At 43.8% G+C, this 14,758-nt stretch overlaps 2 protein-coding genes across 13 annotated transcripts in view; one reads left to right on the top strand and one right to left on the bottom strand.

Annotated features, from left to right (window-relative positions):
• The window catches only part of SIPA1L1 (signal induced proliferation associated 1 like 1), a 381,563-nt gene extending 377,951 nt beyond the window's left edge, over nucleotides 1–3,612 (bottom strand). For 7 of the 8 annotated variants that reach the window (XM_073348513.2, XM_073348511.2, XM_073348520.2 and 4 more), the window contains exons 1-2: nucleotides 3,525–3,612; nucleotides 2,542–2,605 (exon numbers count right to left, since the gene is read on the bottom strand). The gene's annotated coding sequence lies outside the window, so the exon portion shown is untranslated. The other variant, XM_073348515.2, reaches the window with a different exon arrangement.
• Nucleotides 3,613–3,688: 76 nt separating this feature from the next.
• The window catches only part of LOC144930705 (uncharacterized), a 67,825-nt gene continuing 56,755 nt past the window's right edge, over nucleotides 3,689–14,758 (top strand). For all 5 annotated transcript variants that reach the window (XR_013636017.1, XR_013636018.1, XM_078853501.1 and 2 more), the window contains exon 1: nucleotides 3,689–3,967. The gene's annotated coding sequence lies outside the window, so the exon portion shown is untranslated. The remainder of the gene's footprint in view (nucleotides 3,968–14,758) is intronic.

The following is a 14,758-nucleotide window of genomic DNA, read 5'->3' as shown; positions in this document are numbered from 1 at the left end:
AAGAATCCTGAACCAAATACTCTTGCTAAGCAGAACAAAAACAGAATTAAATAGCTGTTTTAGTAAGATAAAATATATGTTCAGTAATAGTAGAGTCTACAGTTTTGCAACTAAAAGTGTGTCAGATATATAGTTGAAAAATATTAATATGATTGAGGAGAGAAGTTACATTAGAATGCAAACAAAGTTCTTGAGATACCGCAGACGAGAGACTGCATAGGCAAGGAAAAACCTCTCAGTCATTTTGAAGACATGGGGAATGGAGGTAAGATTTTTGGACACATTATCAAAATAGACTTTAAAAAATAGCTACAAAAATGTAGAAAGTAATAAAGAGATTTGCTAGACCAAAAGAGATAAACAGAAAAAAAGCCGAAAAAAGAAAATCAAAAAGAAGTGATCATACATGTTAAGACAGAAATAGTAAAGACCAATGAAGAATACAGCAGTGCACAAATCCCAATTAAAATTTCATTTCCCTGTTAGACTTCTTTATTCTGATGCTGACATCTACACCTGCTAGTAGTCACAAACTCCCACCTTTGTGCAGATTCCTACATTCAAGTCACAGCCAGTGACCCCATTTTGCTTGTTACCTTGCAATATAAAAGATTCACTTAACCGTAACTAGAAAAGGAGTACTTGTGGCACCTTAGAGACTAACCAATTTATTTGAGCATAAGCTTTCGTGAGCCGTAACTGTTAACCACGTATTTCCATCTGAACTAGTAATACTAACAACTAAACAGAAATTAACAGCAGTAGCACCTACTCAATGCATTGCTGAGCAACGTACTAAGTACATTTTCCTTAATCAACTGACCATGTGTAAGCCAGTTACACAGGCAACTTAAATTTTTCTGTTCCTAATTATCTATTGTTATGGAGATTGAATTCATTATTCAAATAATGTCTATCATGTAATTCAGACACTTCTACTTCCTGAACTCTATGAAAGCTCCCATTAAAAAAAAAAAACCACTAATTAAAAAAGGAAATGCAATGTGCTTTTTTGTATTACCAGCAAAAAATCTCAAATTCCCACATTGTGTTTCTGACTTAATGACTGGTATGAGATCTGATGGCCTAAGGCATGAAAGCCTTGACAGTGAAATACAACGTTTAAACCATTTCTCTGACACTTCTAACGCAAACTTTTGCTTCATTATTTCCACTTTTCTGATCCTCCCAAAAGGAGGGGGGGAAGGAGCTAGTTTGGCTTGATTGCACCTTCTAAATAGAAAATAATGACCAAACTTTCCATCAAACAAGACGACAATCATATGCTATTCGATCAACACTTATGCTGACTACAAGCAATTTTCTCCTTAGAAAATTGCTTTATGATTTAACCTTAAGAAAGTTAACACTTCACTCCCACGTAGCAGTCACAATGGTCAAGGGTCTGAGTCAGAGTTTCATCATGAAAGGATTGCTTTCTAGAGGAAACACCAATCTAAGTTCACCCAGATAGAGCTGGAATCTAATGAAATCTGACACCTTCACCTCCCGCCCCCTAAAAGCAAATTTACATTGTATTATCAGCTAAGGACACAGCTCACAGATACACTTAGGCCTGCATGCGTTAAGGGATTAATTAAAAACAGCATTACTAAAATATTCAGTGTAGATACCATTTTAAAGAAATCTTGTGAGCAGTACTACTCACAGAAATGCACACACACATTTTAGAAAAAAATGTCTTCTCCATGTAAAAAGTCACACACACACAGTAGTCAAGGTTACACAAGGAGATTTTCCTTTAAGTTGAGCAATTCCTCTTTTTGTACTGCTGCTTTATCAGAAATGAATAGATGCATTCCTCATTAAATGAACATGATCAACCTTATAATTGGTCAGTGTATGTGTATATTTTATTCATGAAAAGATACACAGTGAGAAATTCAATGTCACTAGTTTTGAAAATATAAAATGGAAAAGGGTGAAGAATGAGGTTGAAGTCTGCCCCCTCCTCTTTTGTCTCTTTACCTGGTTTTCCTCAAACACAAACACAACAACTACCTTATTCCATGAGATCCAGTTTAAGGCATCCCCTGTATTTCACTTCTCCAGACTTCAAGGAAAGAAATTAACCACCTCCAAACATTTCATTCCTCCACTCCCTTACCAAGGATATAAACATTTAGATTATCGGCACTGCCTTCAAATGAGCTAATCATCATTATTGTGGTGTCAAAACAGACTCAAAACAACTACAAAGCAAAAGCTGGCTTTTAACAAAATGAATAAAAAGTAAAGCTACTTGTATACTTATAGCACCAAATAAATAACTCACTTCTTATAGTGGAAACAGCCTAAAAATCAGATTATATCCCACCCCAGTGATTGCTCTCTGATTTCAGTAAGACACCTGAAGAGAAATGTAAAATTTAAGAAATTTTTTTTGTTTGTATTTAATGTTTTACTGCTTTCCTTAAATAGTACATGCAGTACTATAAGTAATGGGTATATTGCCTAAATCATCATTTCCTATTGTCATTTCAGAGCAACCTGAGCCTTGGCTCACTTAGAAGAGCTTACCCCCTTTTCCTTTCTTCCCCTCCTTGGGACCGTTTAGAGCCGTTCCCATTCGACGTTCCCCTTCCTAAAGAGAAAACACACATATACACAAAAGCAGTCACTACTGCACCTCCTCCTTCCACCACCACCTCCCTCAGTTTTGTTCATAGAGGAAAAATACCATGGGGGGGGGGAATAAGTCCATGCCACTTTTTGCTGAAAAAGGAGGTATCCAAGAAGCAGCAGAAGAAGGTGGGGGTAGAAAAGCCAAGTTAATATTGCTGCTTCTCCTTCTCTTGTTTAAGTTGGGGGCAGGGTGACTGAGTGTGAGGAATCCTCATGTCCAACCCCCTCTTTTTCCTCCTCCGCCTGTCTCATCGGAAATCGGCTCCAGTCAGAGCCCCAGGACTTTTTCCCTGATCGTCTTGGGGCTGTTAAAGCCGGGGAGGGGGGCAGAGAAAGAGCGATCCTCTCCTCGCATAGAATCAATACATCAGCGCTCCACGACCTGCCCCACAAAAATCTGGGGGGAGAGCAAAAGACAGCGAGATGGGGTACAAGGACATGCTCTTCGCGGGGTCAGTGCCACGCAAGGCTCGAGGACTCCCCACGTACACATGGCAGTTTTGGGGGCCAGGGTCTAACTGACCCAGGGATGGGGGAAGGAGATAAAGAGATTAAATTAAGAGGCTTGGAGGGGTCTCTCCCCAGGAGTGGCCAGTTCTCTCCAGGACCCTCCCCACCACCAAACTCTGGAGGCTGCGGAGGAGGCGGCTTTGGCTAGGGAAGCGGGCCGGCCGGTCTGGTCTGTCTGCTCACGATCAGCTCCATTCACTCTCCCCCAGGCTCGGGCTGGTGGGTCGGGAAGGGGAACAGGGTGCCTCTCTCCAGCTCAGGACGAGCTCCACGCAGGCCCCCCGCCAAGGCTAGGGGCTGAGGGACGAGGAGCGGGTCCTGCCCCCGCAGGCTCCATGCTACCTGCCCAGCTCCCGCTCTGAACTCACCCAACAAAGTTGCTGCGACTGCTGCAGGAGCCTCCGCGCTGCGCTCCCTCCCCAGCTCCCGGGATGAGCTCACCCCGGCGCCTGCTCCGCCTGCTGCCAGAGGCGCTCTCGCGAGAGGAGGAAGGGGGGCGGGGAGCAGCCTTCCTGCAGTTGCTATAACAACGGCCAAGCGGTGGGCCTAGTGGGGAGGTTGTAGCCTGCGCAGGGGGCGTCTCTGTAGCTCCGGGGCTCGCCCGACCGTCACTGGAGCACGCGGGGACCCTTTGCCCCCCTCTTCGGCGCGAAGAGTCCGCGCAGCAGGCGCCTGAGGTGGGACGAGGCCGCACCGCGACCCCAGCCGTCGGGTCCCGGGCTCCAGCCAGCCGAGTTGGCCACGGAGAGGCCTTGAGAGTCCGGAGTTCGGGGAGGAGCGGACAGGTGGCAGGGCAGGAGAGTTACACCAGGTAGTCAACAGCAATGTGCGTTAGGGACACGCACAGGGCCCTTCGGTGGCTGGCGCGGGTTTTCACCGCCGCTGGTTCAGTCTGAATGTGTGCGTAGTTTAAGAAGAAAAAACCCATAGGCTCTGCATCCTTGATGCAGGGATACTACTGTTGAAATGCAACCCCACCCTCCCAGGGCAAGCCCCAGGCATCCCCAACCGCAAGGTAACTCTACTACAGTCACCTCACTTCGACAGATAGTAGAGAGCAACCACACGTAGATTAGATTGATATCATCACACCTCTCCTCACTCTGGCATGACTCAAACCCTCTCTCACACACATGTGGTCGGCTTTTTGTGTTGGTGGGCAAACACCTGTGGTATTTTCAATAGTTTTGATCTGTTATTGCGTAAACTGCGGAATTGAGAACACTGCTGCATCTTTAGCTGGGTGCAAACTTTTAACATTAGATATCCAGTGGTAACCCTACTGGGTAACGTTGATGGGATGTCTGTGCACATCCAGACCTCTTGAGACATCTGAGTAGCTCTATGTGCAGTGCTAGGGAGAAGCTGGTAGTTGGGGTACATGTAGGTATCAATGACATAGGTAAAGGTAGGGGAGATGTCCTAGAGGCAAAATTTAGGCTGCTAAGTGAGAAGTTAAAGTCCAGGACCTCCATGGTAGTATTGTCTGAAATGCTTCCAGTTCTACACGCACAGACAAGCAGACCTGCAGGATTTCAATGCATGGATGAGATGACAGAGTAAGGACCAGGGATTTAGATTTATTAGGAACCGAGGAATCTTTTGGGAAAGGAAGAATGGGTTACACTTAAACCAAAATGGAACCAGTTTGCTGACATGTAAAATTAAAAAGTTCATCGAGAAGTTTTTAAACTAAGGGCTTGGGAAAGTTGACAGGAGCAGAGGAGCACAGAGTTTGGACAGATACATCCCTTATCCTACTGAAGAGGAGAGAATAGAAGTTCATAAAATGCAGGTAGGAACTGAAGAGAAACAAGCAAATGAAAGGGAGTTTCATTCAGTTACATCACATGGAGGCAGACAATTAAATACTGATAAATTTTATAAGTGCATGTATAAAATGCAAGAAGTTTAAATACTAAGATGGATGAACTTGAGTGCCTGGTATTAAATGAGAACATTGATATAATAGACATCTCAGAAACTTGGTGGAATGATGATAATCAATGGGACACAGTAATACCAGAGTTGGTCATGCTGGTGGAGGATTGGCATTATATATAAAATAAATCCTTATCTATTATAGTAAAAATCTTAAATGAATCAATTTGTACCATAGAATCTCTGTGAATAGAAATTCCATGCTTGAATAATAATATAGCAGTAAGAATATATTGCCGATCACCTGACCAGGTTGGTGAGTGTGAAATGCCCAGCGAGATTAGAGCAGCCACAAGAATAGAAAACCCAATAAACAACTATCCCTATATTGATTGGGAACATGTCACCACAGGCTGGGATGCAGAGATAAAATTTCTAGACACTATTAATGAGTACTTCCTGGAGCAGCTAGTCCTGGAACCCACAAGTGGAGAGGCAATTCTTGATTTAGTCCTAAATGGCACATAGGATCTGGTCCATGTGGTAAATATAGCTGAACTACTCTGTAATAGCAATCATAATGTAATTAAGTTTAACATTCTGGTAAGGCTGGGAATACTAAAGAAAGCCACCATAGCAGCATTTTAACTTTAAAAAGGGGAACTACACAAAAATGAGGCTATTTAAGTGGAAATTAAAAGGAACAGTCACAAGAGTGAAATGCCTGCAAGCTGCATGGAAACTTTTTAAAAACACAATAATAGAGCTTCAAACTATATGTATACCCCAAATAAAAAACACCACCATCACTAAACAACACAGTAAAAGAGGCAGTTAGAGACAAAAGACATCCTTTAAAAATTGGAAGTCAAATCCTACTGAAGAAAATAGAAAGGGGTATGAACTCTGGGAAGTCCAGTGTAAAGGTATAATTAGGCAAGCCAAAAAAGAATGTGAAGAGCAACTAGCAAGAGTCTCAAAAACTAATAGCAATTTCTTTTTTAATACATCAGCAGCAGGAAGTCTGCCTAACAATCAGCCGGGCCAATGGATGATTGAGGTGCTAAACAAACACTCAAGGAAGACAAGGCTGTTGCAGAGAAGTTAAATTAATTCTTTGCATCAGTCTACACTGTAGAGGATCTGAGAGAGATTCCCACACCATAGCCTTTCTTTTACAGTGACAACTCTGAAAAACTTTCCCAGACTGATGTGTCAGTAGAGGGGGTTTTAAAACAAATAGATAATTTGAACAGTGATAAGTTACCAGGACTGGATGGTACTTACCCAAGAGTTCCAAAGGAACTCAAATATGAAACTGCAGAACTATTAACTTTGGTATGTAACCTATTGCCTAAATCACCCTCTATAGTAAATCACTGGCAGATAAATTCTTCTGATTTTTACAAAAGTCTACAGAGGCAATCCTGGTAATTACAGGCTGGTAAGCCTAACTTCACTACCAAGCAAATTGATTGAAACTATAGTAAAGAACATAATTATCAGGCTCATAGATGATAACAATATGTCGGGGAAGTATCAACATAGTTTTTGTAATCATGCCTCACCAATCTATTAGAATTCTCTGAGGGTGTGTAACAGGTGCTTGCTACTCACTGCTTGGCAGCGCCTCCTCGTAGCTCATCTGGGGAATTAGCTCGCCACTGTCTGTTCCCCGTCCAGCAGTCACTCAACCCATTGCCTCAGTCACTCACTCTGCAGTCCCTTTCTCACTAGTCAGGAGTTTCTGCACCTCTCCTTTGTGGCTTAGCTCTCCAGCCAAGTCACAATTGCGTTCCCCTTCTGGGGTCTCTCCAAGGTCTCGCTCCACACAGACTCAGGCAGACTCTAACTCCACTCTGCTGACTGTGCTGCTCTCACAATGGCTTGTAGGGGAACTCTAGCCTGCCCTCAACTCTGAGTTCCAGTTCAGGAACCCTCAAATCAGCAGTTCATGTCTATAGTCCCTCAGACTTTACTGCTCCTTCCCTGGACTGCTTCCTGCATTCCTATTAAAGGTTTCTACTCTCCCCGCTTGTATCAGGGAGTGTGACTGCAGGCTTCCTCACTGCAGCTCTCTTCCAATCATCAACTCCTAGGCTTTACAGAAGCCCCGCCTGCTCATGGGTAGCGGGGATCACAGGCTAGGGGAGGCTGAGCCTCCCCAAACAGCCCTGCATGGCCCAGCTGCTTCCTGCTGGTGCTCTTCCCCTGTGGCCGGACTGGGGCTAGTGGGGGCCGGCCTGCAGCCCAGGACTCCAGGCAGCTGCGGTCTGTGCTCACGCCTGCCCTCCGGAGTTGGAGGGCTGTGCCACCAGCCTGGTGCTCCGGGAGTGGAGGGTGTTGGGAGCCGCACCACCTGCCCAGTGCTCCAGGACTGGAGGCAACATGGTTAAACAACAAAGTAAAAGAAGCGGTGAGAGGCAAAAAGGCATCCTTTAAAAAGTGGAAGAAAAATCCTAATGAGGAAGATAGAAAAGAGCATAAACTCTGGCAAACGAAGTGTAAAAATATAATTGGAAAGACCAAAAAAGAATTTGAAGAACAGCTAGCCAAAGATTCCAAAAGTAATAGCAAAAAAAATTTAAAATACATCAGAAGCAGAAAGCCTGCTCAACAACTGGTGGGGCCATTGGACGATCAAGATGCTAAAGGAGCACTCAAAGATGATAAGGCCATTGCGGAGAAACTAAATGAATTCTTTGCATCGGTCTTCACTGTTAAGGATGTGAGGGAGATTCCCAAACCTGAGCCATTCTAGTGCTAAGGTTAACTAACCTCACATGTTGGAGATTTTGCCTGTGTCCAGGAGTAGTAGACCCTACTTGTGTAAGTGCTACAAAGGTCAGAACTTGACTGAATAAACTTATCTTCCAGAAAGCAGGCCTTATACTCACGGGTGTAACATTAGAGCTAATGGGGAACTGTATGCCTCAGTAGAGCCCCGTGAAATTAAAAAAAAAAGTTAAATTTTATTTTGGGAGAAGTTCATTTTGTTTAATGTTAGCCAAGCGGAGACTGGGTGGGGTGTTGCAATGCCATTCATATTTGGCCCAGCTGCTCCCGCTGGCTCAAATCATGATGATGGAGGGGTGGCTGGACCAAACCTGAGTGATGGTACAAAAAACTGTAGCACACACAACTGCAGAGAGAACCACACATCTTGAATCTGTAGTTGTACGGATGCCAATGAGCATACTTTCCCTTTTAAGACTAACATTGTTTGCAGTGTTGTTGTAGCAGTGTTGGTCCCAGAATATTAGAGAGACAAGGTGAGCAAGGTAATATCTACGTATGCTAAACAATCTATTCCACCTTGTATTTAGCTGTGACACTCTGAGTTCCTTTCCCAGACAAGAGGAAGAGCTCTCCTTTGGTCAAAAACTTGTTTCTTTCACCAACTGAAGATGGTTCAATAAAAGATATTATCCCACCCCCTTGTCATTTTAAGTCTAATGCAAATCTTATTTATTAAATGAAATTCTTGGATCAGGAACACTTTGGATAATAAAAGCCAAAATGATAACTCTGATTTATGCAAAAGTAACTGCAATCAAATGTAATTTGAAGGTATTTTTAAGAAAGATGTTAGTGTTTTTATTTTAAATCAACACTTAAGCAATACAGGAATTGCCATACCAGATCGGACCAGTGGTCCACCTACTTGAGTCCAACAGCAGCCAATACCACAGGCTCCAGAAGAAGATGCAAGAAAAACTGAAAAGAATTATGGAATCTCCTACCCATAGAGGAAGTTTTTAATTTGCAAATGAAGAGGGACAATCTCTGTCACTGAAAATAGTAAATACCATAATATTTAAAAAATAACACGTATACCACTTTTAATCCTGAAGGATTCCAAAGTACTTTACATAGTACATACTGTATTACACAAAACGTGTTAAAAGAACATTATTGAGGTTGTAAAATTAAATACACAAATATTAGAAAATGCCAAAATTAAGATTGCATGTGCTATTTTAATTTGCACCCTTCCCCACCCACATGTGAATACATTATAATACCGTCTTTAATTCCACAGTCATTTGCTATTTTTTCCACAGGACCTCTATCTCATTCAGTGCACAGGATGGACCTATTCTGGGGGTGGAGCAGGTTTGTGGAGAGAAGGAGATTGTTGTTTGTAGAACCCAGCTTCATATGATGCAGAAGTTGGAAGGTGTGTGGTGAATGAGACAGGGTGTTGCCCGAAGAGAAAAGATGGTTTCATGGTCAAGGCAGTTGAATGCTACCCTAGAGAAATGGATTCGATCACCACGTATACCAGAGTTCCTATGTGGTTCTAGTCAAGTAACTTACACCAAACTTTTCACAGGTGGTCGCTCATTGTGTGTTCCTCATTTTGCAGAAATGAGAAGTACTTACAGCTGAAACTCAGGTCAAGGGGACCTATGATTTAAACATATAAAATGCTAAATAATGCTAAGTTTGCTGAAAAATCAGGTCCCAGGAATTTTGGCACCCAAAATTAGTGGACTTTAATCTCTCTGGGTGGGAATCCACAAAGGGCTTTAGGAGTTGCAATGTGGAGTGTCACAGCATTATCTTTTAGGCACCTAGAAAATCCAGGAACAACACTTCAGTCAAGAAAGCCAAGTTGGTGTGTAGGCTCCTAGGTGGGGAAGAGATGGGCACCTCCTCTCTCCAGAAAAGCCAGCATGTTGGGCCAGGAGCTGCCTAAGATAGCCAATGGGAGATGCCAGTCAGATGGGTTTGTGCTAAGCCCCACCTCTCTGAGATTGGTGTCTAAATCCAGGCTACAGGGAGTTCCCCTTAGTGATACATAAATGTACACTCGCTGCCTGGAGTGGATGGTTTAGGCACCTAAGGTATTTGTCACAGAATGGGTTAGGTGCCTGCCTTGCTCCAGGCAAAATGGGTGGCAGAGGATTGGAAGAGGGTTCTGCCCACTTTATAACTTTTAGTCTAGTGGTTAGAGCACTCACCTGTGATAAAGGCAACCCACATTCATGTCCCTCCTCTGCCTGAAGGGGAGAAAGGATTTGAACAGGGGTCTTCCACCTACTAGGAGAGTACTCTAACTACTGAGCTATGGGGTATTCTGCTATACAGGTTCCCTCAATCTCTCCCGTTGAAGCTGTTGCACTGTGGATGAAGAAAGAATAGTTGGATTAGGTAAGTATTTATCCACAGTGGAACAGTCATTGGGCCAGAGAGAGAAAAAGAGAATTGGAATGACTCTGTAGCTCAGGGGTTAGGGCTCCCATGTGGGACTTGGGAAACAATGTGTCCAGTCCCCCTGCTCCAATCACTCTTTTATTATTTATCCATAGTGGAAAGCTTCAACAGGAGAGACTGAGGGAGCTCCACATCAGAATATCCCATACCTCATTAGTTAGAGGACTCTCCTGGTAGGTGGGAAACCTCTATTCAAATTCTTTCTTCCTCTCTGGTAGAGATGGGGGAATTGAACTTTGATCTCCCACATCACAGGTGAGTACTCTAACCACTAGGCTAAAGTTAAAAGAGGGGCACCACTTTCTCCTCCTGAGTTTTGAATTGGACCCCATCTTGTTGGCAACCTCTAATCGCACGTACTAGATTGGGCCAATATGATTTAGGTGGCTGATGGCCTGTCTTCCCTTAGTACATGGATTAGTCTGGGGCTCAGGTGAGAGATAGGCATCCAGACTCCTACTGGGAGGCAGCAATGCACATGCTTAGAGGCTGAAACACAAGCGCCTAGGGAATTTTTACCCTAAAAAACTTAGGCACTAAGAGCATTTAGGCACCTACGGGGTTCGGCTGAAGTTTTGTGGATTGCAGTGGAACCAAAACTAGGACTTACACACCTGAGTACTTTCGTGGATCCCATCCTTATATGCTTCAGTTCCCCATCCACAAAATGGAGATAATAATACCACCTCAGTTGTGAAAATAAATTCATTAATAGTTGTGAACCACCCATACTATGCTGATGAATGTTACAGAAAAGCCCAGGAGGGAAATTATAAATCCGTGTTCAGAGCAGGATTTCAACAGCATTCAGTAAATAAGGCATGGGGCCACACATAGCAGAACAAAGTGAAAACAAAATAGTGAATAACTGCTCATTAATTGAGCACTGTGCATCTTGTTCACTGAGTAAGGCAGGGGTTCTCTGGAAAATAATAGTATGTGTTCATGTAACTAAAGGTTGTATCATAAGGCATATGTACAAGGAGAGTGAATTAAGGTTGTACAGTCAGCGGAGTCATTGAGAGCACAGGAAAGAGAGCCTCCCTGCTCTCAGTTCAAGTGCCCAGATCCAGCAGGGCCTCCAGCAGCACAGAGTTGCAATTGGAGAGAAAGTTCTCCTCAGCCCTGAGCTGGAGAATGTCCGGGGTGGACGGGATCTTTGGCAAATTTAGCTACTAAAATGTCAGAAGTCTCTACTGAGCATGTGTAAACTGTGATTTGTCAGAGGGTTATAAATTGGTGAAATTTGGGTTTGGATTTTCATGGCGATGGCAAAAGGTGCATCCTTGACACAAAGATCACACCCTTGCGAGGTTTCAAGTTCCTACTACAAAAGGAAGGAGAAGGAAGCACTAGAAATTTTCAAAGGAAAGGTTGCCGGAATCTTTTAACATGAGCTAAATATATTTTTCCCTGAGCCATGGACAGCAGGTATCGTAGGCTGGGGGAGGCCGTCTCCCCCCAAACAGCCTGGTGTGGCACCACCAACGCTCCTCCCCCAGGCTCCCTCCTGCAGTTCCTGGTGCTCTTCCCTCGCCCAGGCTGGCTGGGGCAGGGTTGGCTGGCCTACCTGCCGCAGGGACTCGGGGCATCTGGCGCTAGGGCCGTTCTGCCCTCCCGGCGCTCTGGGGCTGGCCATGCTGCCACCTTGCACTAGCTGCCCAGCACTCTGGGGCTGGGGGCAGTGTGGCTGTGCCACCCAGCCTCTGGTCATCCATCACTTGGGGGCCACAGTGTGGGTGCTCTGGGGGTGGGGGGCAGAAAGGGAAGGGGAGAGGAGGGGCCTCAGGCACAAGGGGAGAGGCTGAGGGCTAGTCTCCCCCAACGGCTGGGTCACCAACCGCCCATACCCTGAATTGTTTTCAACAACAGCTGGATCATTTTGGTTGAAAATGTTCCCAAACCATTCAGCCTGAGGCAGACACCCAGCAAGGAAAAGGTTGACAAAGTTATAAGAAACTGAAAACTTAAAGCAACCTTAATAATCAGCCCCATACCACCAGCCCAGGCTATAACAAGAAGTTCTCTTGCCACTGTAATGCAGTTACCGCTAGGTAGGGAGGAGACACACAATAGCTATTTAACATCAACATCACTGAACAGTTTGAGAGAGGAAGTGAAAAGTGTGCTAGCCAACTAAAGCAGCAGTGATTTGGTAGTTTTTATGATTTATACAAGTCACCCATAAAATAAATCATTTAATAACATACACTAATTTGCAATATAAGTTCTCAGGGAAAGATACTTACCATTATATATAAATAAAAAACATCAGCTTTCAGATACTTTTTTTTTAATAATCCTATCATTCAAAAAGACCGTTTTCCCAACTGATATTGTACATCCAGTTAGTTTGTATGTGGCTATTAGGGGTTCTGAACAAAATATAAAATGTCAGATATTTATCTTCAAGAAATCACTCTTATACACAACAAAATTAAATTAGAGTGAAAATGAATGATGTTGGGAGAAACTACAAATGATTTACCACTCATCTGTTTGAAGGATAGTTGACCCAGCTATCACTTTTTGCAGATCTGCCAGTCAGCCCAAGTTCTGGGATTCATTCCTATTATTGTATTGGAATCGCAAATTAGTCAGTTTCAGAGTAGCAGCTGTGTTAGTCTGTATCCGTAAAAAGAAAAGGAGTACTTGTGGCACCTTAGAAACTAACAAATTTATTAGAGCATAAGCTTTCGTGAGCTACAGCTCACTTCATCGGATGCATACAGTGGAAAATATAGTGGGGAGATTTTATATACCCAGAGAACGTGAAACAATGGGTGTTACCATACAGATTGTAACAAGAGTGATCAAGAAAGGTGAGCTATTACCAGCAGTCTCTTGTTGGAATCTGTTTTTGAAGTTTTTTTGTTGAAGAATTGCCACTTTTAGGTCTGTAATCGAGTGACCAAAGAGATTGAAGTGTTCTCCGACTGGTTTTTGAATGTTATAATTCTTGACTTCTGATTTGTGTCCACTTATTCTTTTATGTAGAGACTGTCCAGTTTGGCCAATGTACATGGCACAGGGGCATTGCTGGCACATGATGGCATATATCACATTTGTAGATGCACAGGTGAACGAGCCTCTGATAGTGTGGCTGATGTGATTAGGCCCTATGATGGTGTCCCCTGAATAGATATGTGGACACAGTTGGCAATGGGCTTTGTTGCAAGGATAGGTTCTTGGGTTAGTGTTCTTGTTGTGTGAGGTGTGGTTGCTGGTGAGAATTTGCTTCAGGTTGGGGGGCTGTCTGTAAGCAAGGACTGGCCTGTCTCCCAAAATCTGTGAGAGTGACGGGTCATCCTTCAGGATAGGTTGTAGATCGTTGATGATGCATTGGAGAGGGTTTAGTTGGGGGCTGAAGGTGATGGCTAGTGGCGTTCTGTTATTTTCTTTGTTGGGCCTGTCCTGTAGTAGGTGACTTCTGGGTACTCTTCTGGCTCTGTCAATCTGTTTCTTCACTTCAGCAGGTGGGTATTGTAGTTGTAAGAATGCTTGATAGAGATCTTGTAGGTGTTTGTCTCTGTCTGAGGGGTTGGAGCAAATGCGGTTCTATCGTAGAGCTTGGCTGTAGACAATGGATCGTTTGGTGTGGTCTGGATGAAAGCTGGAGGCATGTAGGTAAGTATACCAGTCAGTAGGTTTCCGGTATAGGGTGGTGTTTATGTGACCATCGCTTATTAGCACTGTAGTGCCCAGGAAGTGTAATCCATTGATAGAATTCCTGTTGAAGAAATGTCTTTGAAGAGGTGAGGAGGTCAGTATTTCCAGGTTAGCATTAGCATAGCTATGGCTTTTTATGTTTTTAATTTGGTGTCCATTTAAACATCATCAATTTAAGTCACACTTCTGTCTGAACATTTTTGTACCTACAATTCACAACAAAGATTACTGTAACTGAAAGACATTGGAGGAAAAACAATCTGTTTTTTTAGTTTGTTTACTCCATGCTTTTAACAGAAATGAATCATCAATTTCACTCAGGCTTCTCTACAGCGGAGAGACTAATTGGTTGCTCTTGCAGTTTGTGTAGCGCAATACTGCCCAAACTTTTCTTGTCACATCTACCCCCTTACCAGTAATGGAATCTGTCTGTACCATTCCCGGCTCCATTACTGCACAGTTGGCTCTGCAGAGGCAGTTGGGCTGAAGGTGGAGCTGGAGTCTGAATTGGGGATGGGGATGGAGCTGCAGCTAGAAATGGAGCTGGCTTGGGGCCAGAGCACAAGACTGGAGATGGAGTGGAGCTGTGGCTGGGCCAGGGGAGGAATGGGGCTGGGTGGTGCTCCCCTCTGACTATCCTGGGCACTAGCCCGGGCCTCGCCACATGCAAGAGGGGAGGGGGAATGAAAAAACATTGTAAAAACTCCAACAATTGGCAGGAAGACTGCAGAACAAAGAAAAGACCTGAAATTACTTTTAACACTTTTATTAAAAGCGGACTGAGAGCTGGTCTACACACAGCTATAGTTTGTTTGATAAAAGCACTTTCATA

The sequence above is a fragment of the Lepidochelys kempii genome, chromosome 6, assembly GCF_965140285.1.
Source record: "Lepidochelys kempii isolate rLepKem1 chromosome 6, rLepKem1.hap1, whole genome shotgun sequence".
Lineage (NCBI taxonomy): Eukaryota > Metazoa > Chordata > Testudines > Cheloniidae > Lepidochelys > Lepidochelys kempii.
Note: the sequence above shows the minus strand (reverse complement) of the source record. Positions and strands in the feature narration are given on the sequence as shown.